General features: G+C 44.9%; 1 pseudogene; it reads left to right on the top strand.

Moving 5' to 3' along the window:
- Positions 1-5,769: 5,769 nt before the first annotated feature.
- Positions 5,770-10,564, top strand: LOC470383 (large ribosomal subunit protein eL14-like; annotated as a pseudogene).
- The last annotated feature ends 4,032 nt before the right edge of the window (positions 10,565-14,596 follow it).

The raw sequence follows: 14,596 nt of genomic DNA on the forward strand, positions 1-14,596 counted from the left end.
ATTTCCAAGTGTTCACTACTATAAGCAATGTAATAATGAATATCTTTGTACTTAAGACGTTATACATTGTGTGGTTTATTCCAGATAATAAATTCATAGAAATTGGCTTATATATTTCTAAGACCCTTTGGGTATATCACCAGTTTGTTTTGTTGTTGTTGTTTTGAGATGGAGTCTTGCTGTGTCGCCCAGGCTGGAGTGCAGTGGCGTGATCTTGGCTCACTGCAACCTCCACCTCCTGGGTTCAACCGATTCTCCTGCCTCAGCCTCTCCAGTAGCTGGGAATACAGGCATATGCCACCATGGCCAGCTAATTTTTGTATTTTTAGTAGAAACAGGGTTTCACCATGTTGGCCAGGTGGGTCTTGAACTCCTGACCTCAGGTGATCCACCCTCCTCAGCCTCCCAGAGTGCTGGGATTACAGGAGTGAGCCACCACGCCTGGCCACAAATTTGTTTTTTCAGTATGAGACTATCCCCACCTAGGGTCTGGGTTTCAAAATCCTAATTAAGGTTCTTTATTAAGGCTATTTGGAAGCCAAAGGCAGAGACTCATGACTTTTAGAAAATGAAATATAGCATATGTAAAGTTCACATGTCAAAAATGAGCTTGATAAAAATTTATAAAATGAACACACACATAAAACTCAGACTAAGAAACAGATCATTACCAAAACCATCTCCTGCCTCCTTCTAGTCCCTGCACACCACATCCATTTTCTTCCCAGAAAGCTCCCAGCCAGTGTCTCAGCACAGCCCAGCATGGCACTCCTCTAGGATTTTCTCAGAGCTACACCTCGACCTGAGGCTCTTCCTGCTCAACCCTCCTTCCTTTCTCCTCTGCGTTTACAGGTGTCAGACCTGCACCATGGCCTAGAGACTTTCTCCGACTACTCCCGCTCCTTTTCCCTCATCCTTTACCAGATACTACCCACAACGAATCTCTTGCCCTTCTAACTTTGCCTTGATGTCTGCTTCCCTAAGAACCCATCAGCACAGTTGGTCCTGAAGGCAGTCAGAAACAACAAGCTCTGTTTGGGGACTGGACCGCGTGCTCCCAGCTGGCAAGGAGAACCGCATCCCAAGTGGTATGTGGGCAGGGATAGTCCCAGTCACAAGGGCTATCCCAGTTGCTAAAAATACTATCAGTAGTGACTTGAGAGTGACATCCCAGTGGAGAATACACTGGCTAGTGATAGGATTCAAGCCCTGGAAAGCATGGGGGCCTGGGGGAGGGGAGGCACCTCACACAGGAAAGATGGAGTGAGCTGATTGCTCAAAAGCTGCATTGACATCCTACAGAACAGCAGTCCCCCACCTTTTTGGCACCAGTGACCAGTTTTGTGAAAGACCATTCCTCCACAGACTGGGGTGGGGTAGGGGAAGGTTTCAGGATGATTCAAGTGCATTACATTTATTGGGCACTTGATTTCTATTATTATTACATTGTAATATATAATGAAATAATTATACAACTCTCCATAATGTAGAATCAGTGGGAGCCCTGAGCTTGTTTTCCTACAACTAGCTGTCCCATCTGGGGTGATGGGAGACAGTGACAGATCATCAGGAGTTAGATTCTCATAAGGACTGTGCAACCTAGATCCCTCACATGCACGGTTCACAATAGGGTTTGCATTTCTATGAGTATCTAATGCCGCTGACCTGACAGGAGGCAGAGCTGGCGGTAATAACTCGCCTGCCTTCACCTCCTTCTGTGCAGCCCACGGGTCCGTGACCCGGGAGTTGGGGATCTCTGCTACAGAGGAAGCATTGCAAACAGAGGGCAGTCAACAAACAGTTATGGCTAAGTGTGAGAAACAGACGGTCTCTTCAGTAGTTTACAGGGTGAAAGAGCTAGCACAACTAAGGAACAAACTCAGGATCTGAGAGTCAGGGTCAAAGTTCCCCAAAATGGCTGAATGTCTTTCTGAGCATTCAGGTCTGTTGTGCCCCGGATGGGAACATCTGGGGCCCTGAAACATAGGATGGGAAAATCTGGGTGGATGCCCTGAAAGATGGTGTATCTGCAGACTCCCCAGTACCCCCAGAATCTGCATAGGTGGCCCACCCCTCCCTGTGCAAAAATACACCGCAGAGGCCTCTTCCCTCCAGGCAACTGGTGTCCCTCTGAGAAGCTGTGCCCACTTCCTCTCCTGGCTGCCAGCTCGATAATTTGGGGTAATCCCAGCATAACTTTACTGGGGACATTTGGGCCTGATAAGGGCACTAGTGTCCCTACCTCAGCTCACACCCGTGGCCCTGGGGAACATCATGACCAACTGACGGAGGAAGAAACTCCTATGCTTCGTGTACTGGTGGGTCAGCTCAATGTACAAATACAAGCTTTGTCATTGGAATGGGGACAATGGGCAGGTGAAGGGGGTGGCCACAGTGGCAGAGACAGAGGCTACGTGTGGACCCAAAAGCATGGACTTCACTGACCAAATCTGACCTTGCCATTGCTGCCTTTGAATATCCAACCTGGCAGCAACAGAGAGCAACGTTCAGCCCTGACGCAGCTCCATTCCTGGAGGAGACTCACTAGCAATACGTTGACTAATTGGGCCCCTTCTGTCCTGGAGAGGCAGAGTGTCATTCTCAGATAAACAGACACTGATTCAAGTATGGATTTGCTTTCTCTGTCCTCAGAGCTGCAGCCATTACCACTATCCAGGGGTTTATAGAGTGCTTGATCCACAGGCATGGAATCTCATACAATATAGCATCTGACCAGGGGATCCAGGTGCTATAGGCTGAATGTTTGTGTTCTCCTAAATTCCTATGTTGAAACCCCAACCCCCAGGGTGATGGTGTTAGGGGGTATGGTCTTTGGGAGGTGGTTAGATCATGAGGGCAGAGCTCTCATGAATGGGCACAAGGGGCGGCTCATGGCAACCACAGATAGGTGCACTGTTTGCATTTCCCTTCAAGAAAGAACTGAATGATCAGCTGCAAGGAGAGTGGTCAGCTGACAGCCTCCAGTTGCAGCACCTTTGGGACCCGCTGCAGTATTTGAGCTGAGGCCATGCTTTTCCCCACTCCTGCAGTCCCAGCCAATGACTGAGTACGGCAAGGGGCCACTCAGCACCCTCCCTTATGTTTGGGAACTTGTTACCCAAATCCCCAACCACAACCACGGGATTCCAACAGGAGCAATCATGCTCTTATATGTCCTGATTCCCATGGTCAAAGTTGAACTTGTATAAGGATGAATGCCCAGGCTGGGCCACTCATAGTCCTTCCCCTGGCTGTTGTTGTTGTTGTTGTTGTTGTTGTTGTTGTTGTTGTTGTTGTTTAAACTATAGTCGAGAAGAACATCTCTCTAGTGCAGGAAGTTGCAAGAGATAGCCTTGGTAGTTGTTGGTTTCTGGCCATATGAGGACTCCCATCTGCAGTGAATGAGAAAGAAACCAACACACACAGATGCACAGAGAGGAGATAGAAAGTGCCTGTAGTGGTTGGGCATGGTGGTTCACGCCTGTAATCCCAGTATTTTGGGAGGCCAAGGCAGGCGGATCACCTAAGGTTGGGAGTTCGAGACCAGCCTGACCAACATGGAGAAACCCTGTCTCTACTAAAAATACAAAATTAGCTGGGCATGGTGGCGGGCGCCTGTAATCTCAGCTACTTGGGAGGCTGAGGCAGGAGAATCACTTGAACCTGGGAGGTGGAGGTTGCGATAAGCCCAGGTGGCACCATTGCACTCCAGCCTGGGCAACAAGAGCAAAACTCTGTCTCAAAAAAAAAAAAGTGCCTGCAGTATCAGAGCTCTAAGGTCCAGCTGTACCCAGCTCTCCTGGGTTTGATTTTTCTAATCTTTTCTAATATTGGGTAAGAAGTCCGGTATGTTTCCAATAAACATTTTAATTGGAATCAGCTGTCTATCACGTGTGACCAAATAAGTTCTGACACACATTTAGAAGTATCCTACACCTATTTTATATTGATAGTTAATATAGAGTGAGTTGATGGTTTATTATGTTCTAAATAATGGGCTAAGCACTTTACATATATGAATTCATTTAGTCCTCCAAGCAACAATATGAGTCTCTTCTCTCTCTGTTATTTTTCCCAATTTACATATAAAGAGACTGAGGCTAATTTGCTCTAGAATCAAGGCTACTACATAAGGTATTTTAGCACATGACCTTATAATGTGGGCTTCGGAGAGCAGAAACTTTGGAAAGTGCCATCTTCAGTGTTTTAGTTTCTCACCAGGTGATGACATCTCTGTTTTGCAGCATGAGCAAGACAGGTTTGCAGCTGCAGGCATCCTGCAACCCCTGCTAAGGGTTGAAGGACCATTTTCAGGAATAAGGAGAGCAGCATAATACAGAAGCAGAACTGATCATTCCCTACATATGCACATTTTGGAAGCTTAAACTGGGATTCAAGATTGGACAAGTATGAGTACTTACATGGTCAGAACATATACATTGGGACAATCCTAGATATCTAAGAAGTAAGGGTATCAGGGGTACCTACCAATAGATAGCTCTCAATAGAGATTCCTGGAAGGCCAAATCCTTCCCTCCCAGAGGCCTGGAATCCAATGTCAGTGAGTCACTCCTTTATGTGAAGCATCCACATGACCTCTGCTCTCTTTTAAAATTAATCTCTGAGGCCAGTCAAGGTGGCTTATACCTGTAATCCCAGCATTTTGGGAGGCCAAGGTGGGAGGATCACTTGAGGCCAGGAGTTCGAGGCCAGGAGTTCAAGACCCGCCTGAGAAACATGGTGAAACTCCATCTCTGCAAAAACTACAAAAATTGGCCAGGCATGGTGGGTCACGCCTGTGGTCCCAGTTACTGGGGAGGCTGAGGTGAGAGGACTGCTAGAGCCCCAGAGGTGGAGGTTGCAGTGAGCCAAGATTACACCACTTTACTCTAGCCTGGGCGACAGAGCTGGAGTAAAAAACAGACAATGTCTCAAAAAAAAAAAAAAAGGAGTAGTAAAAGGTGGGGAAAGGCCTCTCCAACCCCACCACTAAGTGGAACTTCTGTTAATACCAGAACTCGGCCTCCAGATCAAGACCATCCAAAAGAATATAATGTGAGCCACGTATTTCATTAAATTGTTTCTGATAGCCATATTTAAACATTTTTTTCTAAAAACAAGGGAAACTAATTTTAATAATCTGTTTACTTAATGCAGTATATCAAAAATATTATTTCAACAGGTGGTCAATTAAAAATTATTAGTGAGCTATTTGATGTTTTTTTTTCATCTAAGTCTTTGAACACTAGTTATTTTACACTTATGGCAAATCTCAATTCAGATGCTAAATTCTCATCAGAAATACTTGATCTGGCTGGGTGCAGTGGCTCATGCCCATAATCTCAGCACTTTGGAAGGCTGAGGAGGGCGGATCACTTGAGGTCAGGAGTTCGAGACCAGCCTGGCCAACACGGTGAAACCCCATCTCTACTAAAAATACAAAAATTAGCCGGGTGAGGTGGCGGGCCTATAATCCCAGCTACTTGAGAGGCTGAGGCAGGAGAATCACTTGAACCTGGGAGGCAGAGTTTGCAGTGAGCCAAGATCATGCTACTGTACTCCAGCCTGGGTGACAGGGTGAGACTGTCTCAAAAAAAAAAAAAAAGAAAAGAAAAGAAAAGAAAAGAAATACTTTATCTGTATTTAGACTTCATAAAATTGAAAATTGAAAAATTAGTTTTATACAGCAAGTTGTTCAAAATATACTTAAAATTTTCCAATAACTGAATCCAGTATCAGTTTTCAAATTTAAATTTAAACTAATTATAATGCACACAATTAAAAATTCCATTCCTTGGTCACAGCAGACACATTTCAAGTTCTCAGTGGCCCCAGTAGCTAGTGGCACCATGTCAGACAGCACAGAGAACATTCCATCGGCACAAAAAGTGCTCTGGTACTGTACCACACTAGATGGTTCCAGCCTTGGCCCTGCAAGGTCGGAAGTGAGTTACGTAAACAAATAGGTTCCTCAACTTCCCAGAGGCCTTCCCATGCCTCTGCCTGGACTCCCAGACTAAGGCTTCTGAACCCCTTCTTCCACCCACTCCCCAACGACCTCCCCAGCAAAGTAGTTAAGAGCAGGGCTCTGAAGTCACAGAGATCCCAGGTTCATCTCAGCTCATCATGTACCAGTTATTTGACTTCCAACAGGCTAATTAACTTTTCTGAGACTTGGGTTTCTCATTAGTAAACAGAAGACAGTATTTTAAAGGAATGTTGTGAGGAGTGCATGAGGTAATGAGTACAAGGCATTAGCACAATGCCTCACACAGAAAATAATGAAAGGTAGTTATTATCAGACAAAAACCCCAAACTTTTTTGTATATGTTTTGTAGATCCCTCCCCAGCATCCTCCTGCCACCCGGGCCAGGTTATCCCTTGGTATCCTTTGGAGGGATCGGGAGTCAGTGGGGATGGGGAGGGACAGGGGAGGGCCTGGTGTGTGGGTGCCGGGGTGCCCCTGTGAGCCCTGTGGTTGTTAATTTACAGGGCATTTGTGCTGCTGCTCTCTTCAGCTCTTCCTTCCCTGCTTATCAGTTCAGATGGCTTTTGCTCTGGAACTCTCAGTCCCACACGGTCCCCCTCTTTTTTCTGTGACCTAGAACAAATGATTAAGCATACAAAACTATCACCAACACCCTCTTTCTAAGGACATCAATGACCTCATTCACTCCAAACCCACGGGTACTTTCTGCTCCACCTCTTGGCAGTGTGTGAGCTGTTATTTCTTCCCCTCCTCATCCTGGCTGCCTCTGCCACCCTACAGACCCTTCCTCCTCCTGCCTTTTCGAAGGCCGATCTTTTTACTGCTCCCTAGGCCTGAGCCTTCCCCAAGCCACAGTCTCACTTGGGCAATCTCATTTACTCCAAGGCCTCAGCTCAGAGCCCCTAAACTGTCAGCTTACAAACCTGCACCTCCAGCTCCCACATCAGGTTCAATTCACAGCTCCCAACTGGTCTCACCGCCTGCATGACCCACCTCTGAATTCATCCTTATTCCCTTCAAACCATTCAGGTTCTCACTTGCTCTGAGTTGGGGAAGAGAATACACAAGTAGCTACAAGCGCCCATGTGCCCCTCCTGTGCCAAGAACTTCATTTAACCTTCACAATGACTCTGAGGGGAAGGAATAACAGTCTCCAGTTTATACCTGGAAAAGACAAGGCTCAGAAGAGGAAGAAACCCAAATCCAGGGCCAAGGGTGGTGGCTCACAGCTGTAATCCCAGCACTTTGGGAGGCCAAGGTGGGTGGATCACTTGAGGTCAGGAGTTCGAGACCAGCCTGGCGAACATGGTGAAACCCCATCTCTACTAAAAATAAAATAAATTAGCTGGGCATGGTGGTGCAGGCCTGTAATCCCAGCTACTCAGGAGGCTGAGGCAGGAGAATCACTTGAACCCAGGAGGCGGAGGTTGCAGTGAGCCAAGATCATGCCACTGCACTCCAGCCTGGGCAACAGAGTGAGACTCCATCTCAAAAAATAAATACATAAATAAAAAAGAAACCCAAATCCAGGTCTATCTGAATTCAGACTCCGTGCTCTTCCCAATCCACATGTCTGCCTCCCGTGATTCATTCAACAGATTGAAGCTCTCTGCCAGGATGGATTACACACTGTCTGTCTTTGAAAGGTTCGCAGTTCAGTGACAGACAGAGAAGATATGGATAAATATAGTAGTGTGGAAGTGCTGGGATAGGGTCTTGGGTCAGGAAAAACTCCTCCAGAGAAGTGACATCTATACTGAATCAAGAAGGACCAGTAGGAATTATACAGGAAGATACAGGGTAGGAGGAAATGGTGAGCAGTGAGTGTAAATGCCTGAAAGCTGGGGAGAGAGAGTTGGGAGGCTGCAAGTGGTTTCAACATGGCAGGAGCCAGTGCCGAAGGAGCCTGAGAAAGAGGTAAGCAGAGGCCAGCTAGAATCTAGGTTGAAGGTGCAAGAAACCATTCAATGCTCTTAAGCAGAGGAGGGGCAGGTGCAGATTTGCATATGAGAAATAATCACTCTGGCTGCAGTGTGGAGAACAGACTGGAGGGGCTCCTTGGGGTTGGGGAGACACTGAACAAGTCACTGGCTTAGTCCAGAGGAGAGAGGATGATGATGGTGCAAAAGAAGGGAGAGGCCCCCTCAATGAAGAGGACTAGAGAGTTATGCGGGTTGGTGATGGCACAGGACTTGTTGGTTGACTAGATATGCAGGGCAGCTAAGCACTTGCAGGCTGGACAATTGTGTGGATGGTAGTGGAGTCACTGAGAAAGGGACACAGGAGAAAGGGCAGGTGTCAGGGGATGAGGATGCATTTCACTGGGGACCTGTTGAGTTGAGGCACCAGTGGGACACCCAGATCAGGATGTCAGGTGGACAGTGGTATGTGGGTTCGCAGTCAGGAGAAAACTGTTTGGGATAGACACAGAGGTCTGAGTGTCATCCGTGATAACTTGAGCAAGGGGAATATAAAAATGATCCTAAGAGACATAAAATGAGAGGAAATGCAGGCTAGAGCAGGAACTCTGAGGAACACCAACATTTAGGAGGTGGGCAGCAGAAGAAAGACCTTAGAGGAGAACTGTGAAGAAGCCAGGAGGTAGATTTAAAAAAAAACAAAACAAACAAACAAACAAACAAAACGCAAGTGTAACCAAAGCCATGGCAAGTGTAACCAGTTTCAACAATAGGGAGGTCATTGGTGCCCTTGTTGGGAGAGTCTAAGTGGAGTTTAGATGGCAAAAGCCAGTTTGTGGTGGGTTGAGAAGAGATTGGATGGTGAGCAAATGAGGACAGTAAGAATAGACAATTCATTAAAGATGTCTAGTTGCAATAAGCTCACTTCAAAGATTAAATAAGATGATGAATGAATGTTATGTGCCAATGCCTGGCATATAACAATAACTCAGTCAGTGTTAGCTACTACTATTATTATTATATTAAAGAATATATTTATCCTGGCTAACACGGTGAAACCCTGTCTCTACTAAAAATACAAAAAATTAGCGGGGTGTGGTGGCAGGCGCCTGTAGTCCCAGCTATTCGGAAGGCTGAGGCAGGAGAATGGTGTGAACCTGGGAGGCGGAGTTTGCAGCAAGCCAAGATCAAGCCACTGCAATCCAGCCTGGGCAACAGAACAAGAGTCCATCTCAAAAACAAACAAACAAACAACAAAAAAGAATATATTTCAAGGAAGAAGAGAAACAATTGTAGCCATAAGGAGATGTGAATTTACGGAGGCTTTTTAAAGGCTTCTCTCCCCATTATACCAAAAAAAGAAAGAACTTCCTTCTTGCCAAACGCTGCCGACATGATGTTCAAGCACTTCCTGGAGGTTTGCCAGGTGGCCTATATCTCCTTTGGACCTTATGCTGGAAAGCTGGTCGCAGTTGTAGATGTTACTGATGAAAACAGGGCTCTGGTTGATGGACTTTGCACTCAGGTAATGGGACAGGCCATGTCTTTCAAATGCATGCAGCTCACTGACTTCATCCTCAAGTTCCCACATAGCACCCACCAAAGGTATGTCCAACAAGCCTGGCAGCAGGTAGACCTCAATGCAAAATGGGCAGCCACACTAAGCCAAGAAGATTGAAGCCAAAGAGAGGAAAGCCAAGATGACAGATTTTGATTGTTTTAAAGCCATGAAGGCAAAGAAAATGAGGAAAAGAATAATTAAGAATGAAGTTAGAGGCTCACGCCTATAATCCCAGCACTTTGGGAGTCCAAGGCAGGCAGATCACCTGAGGTCAGTAGTTTGAGACCAACCTGGCCAACATGGTGAAACCCTGTCTCTACTAAAAATACAAAAATTTGCTGGGCATGGTGGCGCGTGCCTGTAATCCCAGCTACTTGGGAGACTGAGGCAGGAGAATCACTTGAACCCAGGAGGCAAAGGTTGCAGTGAGCCGAGATTGTGCCATTGCACTCCAGCCTGGGCGACAAGAGCGAGACTCTGTCTCAAAAAATAAACAAACAAACAAAAAATGAGTTTAGGAAGCTTCGAAAGGCAGCTCTCCTGAAAGCTTCTACCAGAAAAGCACCTGCTGCTAAAGTCCCAGCAAAAAAGATGATCACTGCGGGCAAGAAGGCTCCAGCCTGGAAGATTCCTGCCCAGAAAGCCACAGGCCAGAAGGCAGCACTTCTTCAGAAAGCTCAGAAGGGTCAAAAAGTGTTGGCCCAGGGAGCACCTTCTCCAAAAGTGTCTGGCAAGGAAGCATAAGAGGCTACTACTAAAGTAATAAAGGCTCTTTTTGACATGTTAAAAAACAGGGAAAAAACGCTTTAAAAATTTCATCAAAGAAATACACGCAAATGGTTCAAAAAAGCAACAGTCCCGAGACATCCTGAAGAGGCAAGCACTTTGAACTGCTTCTGTGTTGTAGTAACCTCCAGATCACTAATTCACCTCCTGGCCTAACTATTTCTTGATTTTTCCGCCTTAGACATTCTCTATTCCTGATATGCTGGATGAGAATTTAGTTCACTTACACTCCTCTCGTTCCCCTCTCCTCCAAAGTGGTTGCATCACCATTCTCAATCTCTCCACTGGCCCTCTTTGCAACCTACTTAAGCTCCCTTCTTCGTTCTATTAATCATGGATAGTGTCTCTTGACTCCCTACTTCTACGATAAGGACATTAGTAGTCTATTCTTCCTCTCAAGAGGGAAGGTTTATTTTGGTATGGTTTGGTTTGGTTTATTTTGTTTCTAAAATGTGGAGATTCTTAAATAGGCCTCATGGGAAGGAATCAATGGCAGTAAATAATTGAAGATAGATGACAAAACAGTTGTTGGCATGAGATCCCCGAAGAGGCATAAGAGGACGAGGTAGAGCCCAGTGTGTGACATCTCCACAGCAGCACTACAATTTCCAGCACACATCTAGGAATCTTCTGGGACCTACAGAACTCCTTTGTATCCTGGATCCAATCAGCTATACAATTTCATAGATTTGCTTCTTCAATTTCTCTCTTTCTATTCCCTTCTCTCCTGCTCATGGCTTTAGCTCAGGCTTTCATTGTTTCTGACTTGGACAACAGGCTTCTTCTTTTTTTTTTTTTTTTTTAAGTGAAGGCAAGTTTATTAGGAAAGTAAAGGAATAAAAGAATGGCTACTCCATAGGCAGAGCAGCTGACAAAAGACTTCTTTTTTTTTTTTTTTTTTTGAGACGGAGTCTTCCTCTATAGCCCAGGCTGGAGTGCAATGGCATGATCTTGGCTCACTGCAACCTTTGCCTTCTGGGTTCAAGTGATTCTCCTGCCTCAGCCTCCCAAGTAGCTGGGATTACAGACGCCCGCCACCTCACCCCGCTAATTTTTGTATTTTTAGTAGAGACGGGGTTCCACCATGTTGGCCAGGATGGTCTTGAACTCCTGACCTCAGGTGATCCGCCCGCCTTGGCCTCCCAAAGTGCTGGGATTACAGGTGTGAGCCATCATGCCCAGCCAATAAAAGACTTCTAACTGATCTCTTTCTCTACCCACTTTTCCCTCTCAAGTCTCTTACACTGATGCTGGATTAATCTCTTACAGCAGAACTCTCATCATCCTACTCCCTTGTTCAACCTCCGCAGGCTGGCTTTCAAGGCCTTCCATAATGAGGTCCCAGCCCAGCATGGGATAATAAAGGTTCAATCTGGGAAGAGTGAGGCAGACGTCAGGGGCAAATGGAGAGTGTTCTTCAGGCACAAACGCAGTTCCTCAGGCGCACCTGTTTTAACAAGAGCTTCAGGGCCAAAGGAGGTAGTGAAAAGGCAGCCAAATGTGTCTACTGCAAAGTCACATAGCCATAGCAAGGGCTCTGGTTCAGAAATTCTCTTAATATTTCCTTTGGAAACTTACAAAGAAGAAATACAAAAAGCCAATAAACATATTTAAAAGTTCAACATCACTGATCTAGAAAAGCAGCCATGACTGTGTCCCATTTTGTAAAGGGCTTCCTCTGTATCTGTTCTTAAATCAGTCACTAGACATCTTAGCTGGCAGCTGCCTTCCCCTCCTTCTCTGATCTGAGTCATTTGGGAACTAGATATGCCTGGCTTAGGGCACTAACTATGGAGAGCATGTGAGGTATGTACCTCTGTGTCACAGAAACTCTAACACCGAGCAAGATTATTTTTAGAGGTGACCTTCTAGGTTCCACGGAAAAGTAAACAGACAGATGCACATGATTTCCTCTGAGAGACTCACAGTAAACAAACCAGCACACATGCACTCGCTATTATCCTGCGTCAGGTGAAAAGCTTTATTGAAAGCTGGAAATCAACCAGGATGAAGAGGGGGTAACTGAGTGAAAGATCACAGCATCCAGCTACTCAATCAGAAAGCTGCAGGTGGAACAACTTTTCCATTCTAAATTCTTGGAAAACATGTTGTTTTCAATAAATTTTCAATAGTTCCCCATGAAAATATTTGTAAAATGTATTACTTAATTTCTTGCCTTTCATTTAGTATTATTCTTTTTGTTATTATGTTTGTTATTTTTCTTGTGTAATGTGTTTATTACTTTTAAATGAACATTTAACAAAATAGAAAAGTCTCCATAATCCTGCCCCTTGTTAATAGTTTGTTGGCCACCGGGGTGGCTCACACCTGTCATCCCAGTACTTTGAGAGGCTGAGGGAGAGGGATCGTTTGAGTCCAGGGGTTCGAGACCAGCCTGGGCAACATGGTAAAACCCCATCTCTACTAAAAATGCAAAAATTAGCCAGGCATGATAGCATTCACCTGTAATCCCAGCTACTCAGAAGACTCAGATGGGAGGATTGCTTGAGCCCAGGAGGTAAGAGGTTGCAGTGAGCTAAGATTGTACCATGCACTCCAGCCTGGGCAACAAAGCCAGACTCTTTCTCAAAAAAAAAAGAAAAAGAAAAAGAAAAAAAAATTATTGTATATGTCTCCAGATATTGCATACAAATACTCATATCTATATATCAACAAAATAAAAGATACAGTCTTACAACTTTCTTTTGTCATGTAGCAGTATATGTTGGACAGCTTTTCATATTGGTATATATAGGTCTCACTCTATGTTGGATGTTTAGGTCATTTCCAGTGTTTCACTCTTACAAATAACGCAGAAGTAAGCATCTTTGAAAGATATCTTTGGGCACTTGCAATTGTCCAGCAAAAACTTGGACAACTTCTGGGAGGAAGAATTCTGGATCAAAATATTTACATATTTTAAAAGTTTTAATGTAGTTACTGCCAAATTGCTTTCCACCTGTCTCCCGAAACATATAAGAATAAATTTATTTCTCATGAAGACTTAGCACCTGACACAGTGCCTGGCACACAAGAGCTGTTTATTAATTGCTGTTTAGGTTAAATCATCATAAATATTCATTATTGTTCTGGTTATGAAAACGATGCCTCTGACATGATTGAAATGCTTACCCTGTCTGCGTCACTCCTAATTGTCCCAGACATTGGAGGTATTTAAGTGCTGGTAAAGCACTGGAGTAGTAGTCATGGTAGTAGCAAATATAATTTTTAAGAAATAGTACAAAGGCCAGACTCAGTGGCTCATGCCTATAATCCCAACATTGTGAGAGAACAAGGCGGGAGGATCACTTGAGCCCAGGAGTTCGAGACTAGCCTGGGCAACATGGCAAGATCCTGTCTCTACAAAAAATTTTAAAAATTAGCCAGGCATTTTAAAAATGGGACCTGCAGTCCCATCTACCCAGGAGGCTGAGGTGGGAGGATCGTCACCTGAGCCCAGGAGGTTGAGGCTGCAGTGAGCCATGATCACACCACTGCACTCCATCCTGGGCAGCAGAATGAGACCCTGTCTCAAAAAAAACAAAAAGTACATATCACAATACTCCTGATTGACTCCTTGCTGGCAAGCTATTTGTTGTCACCTAAAATCATAGAATTCTACAGTAAACAGGAGCCTAGACATTAAATTATTTAAATGTTTCTTTTTTTATATGAATAAGTAAAAGCCCAGAGAGGTAGTGGTTGGTCAAAGGTTTGAGAATTTTACTTAAAGCACCTCTTCTTTCCCACCTTCCTTTTTTTGACTTAAATGCACAGGTTTAGTATATGTTTATTGCACTTGACTATATCATATAAATGAGGCACATTATTAACTAGAATATGTTTCCTCAAGTCTTTTTAGGTCTGTCAGTTTATCTGCCTAGAGCTTCCCTTCTTGGCTTCCTAATTTTCTACCGCAAGTCAGCCAAGGATTGAAAATCAGATTACCAAGCTTATTAGAACTATAAGTCAAGCATGAAACTATTAGAACGACATGTGAAGAGGTGGAATCACTGTGTGGTCTAAGGTTTTCCTACGTGTGAAACACAGGATCTCAATACCTTTCTGTCAGCTGTTTTGGCTACTCAGGACAGCTCATGTGTGTGTTTGCAGGCACAGCCAAGGCTTTAGCAGTGTTGCTGTGTTCTGGATTGTAGGGTGGATGCACCTGACAGCAATAACTTAACTTGCGCATACCCCGAGAATGACCCTTCTGGCAGATGCACCTGACAGCAATAATTTAACTTAAGCATACCCTGAATGGCAGATGCACCTGGCAGCAGCAATAACTTAAGCAATGAGGGTTGCCGGCTGGGTGCAATGGCTCACGCCTGTAATCCT

Source organism: Pan troglodytes, chromosome 12 (assembly GCF_028858775.2).
Source record: "Pan troglodytes isolate AG18354 chromosome 12, NHGRI_mPanTro3-v2.0_pri, whole genome shotgun sequence".
NCBI classification, from domain to species: domain Eukaryota; kingdom Metazoa; phylum Chordata; class Mammalia; order Primates; family Hominidae; genus Pan; species Pan troglodytes.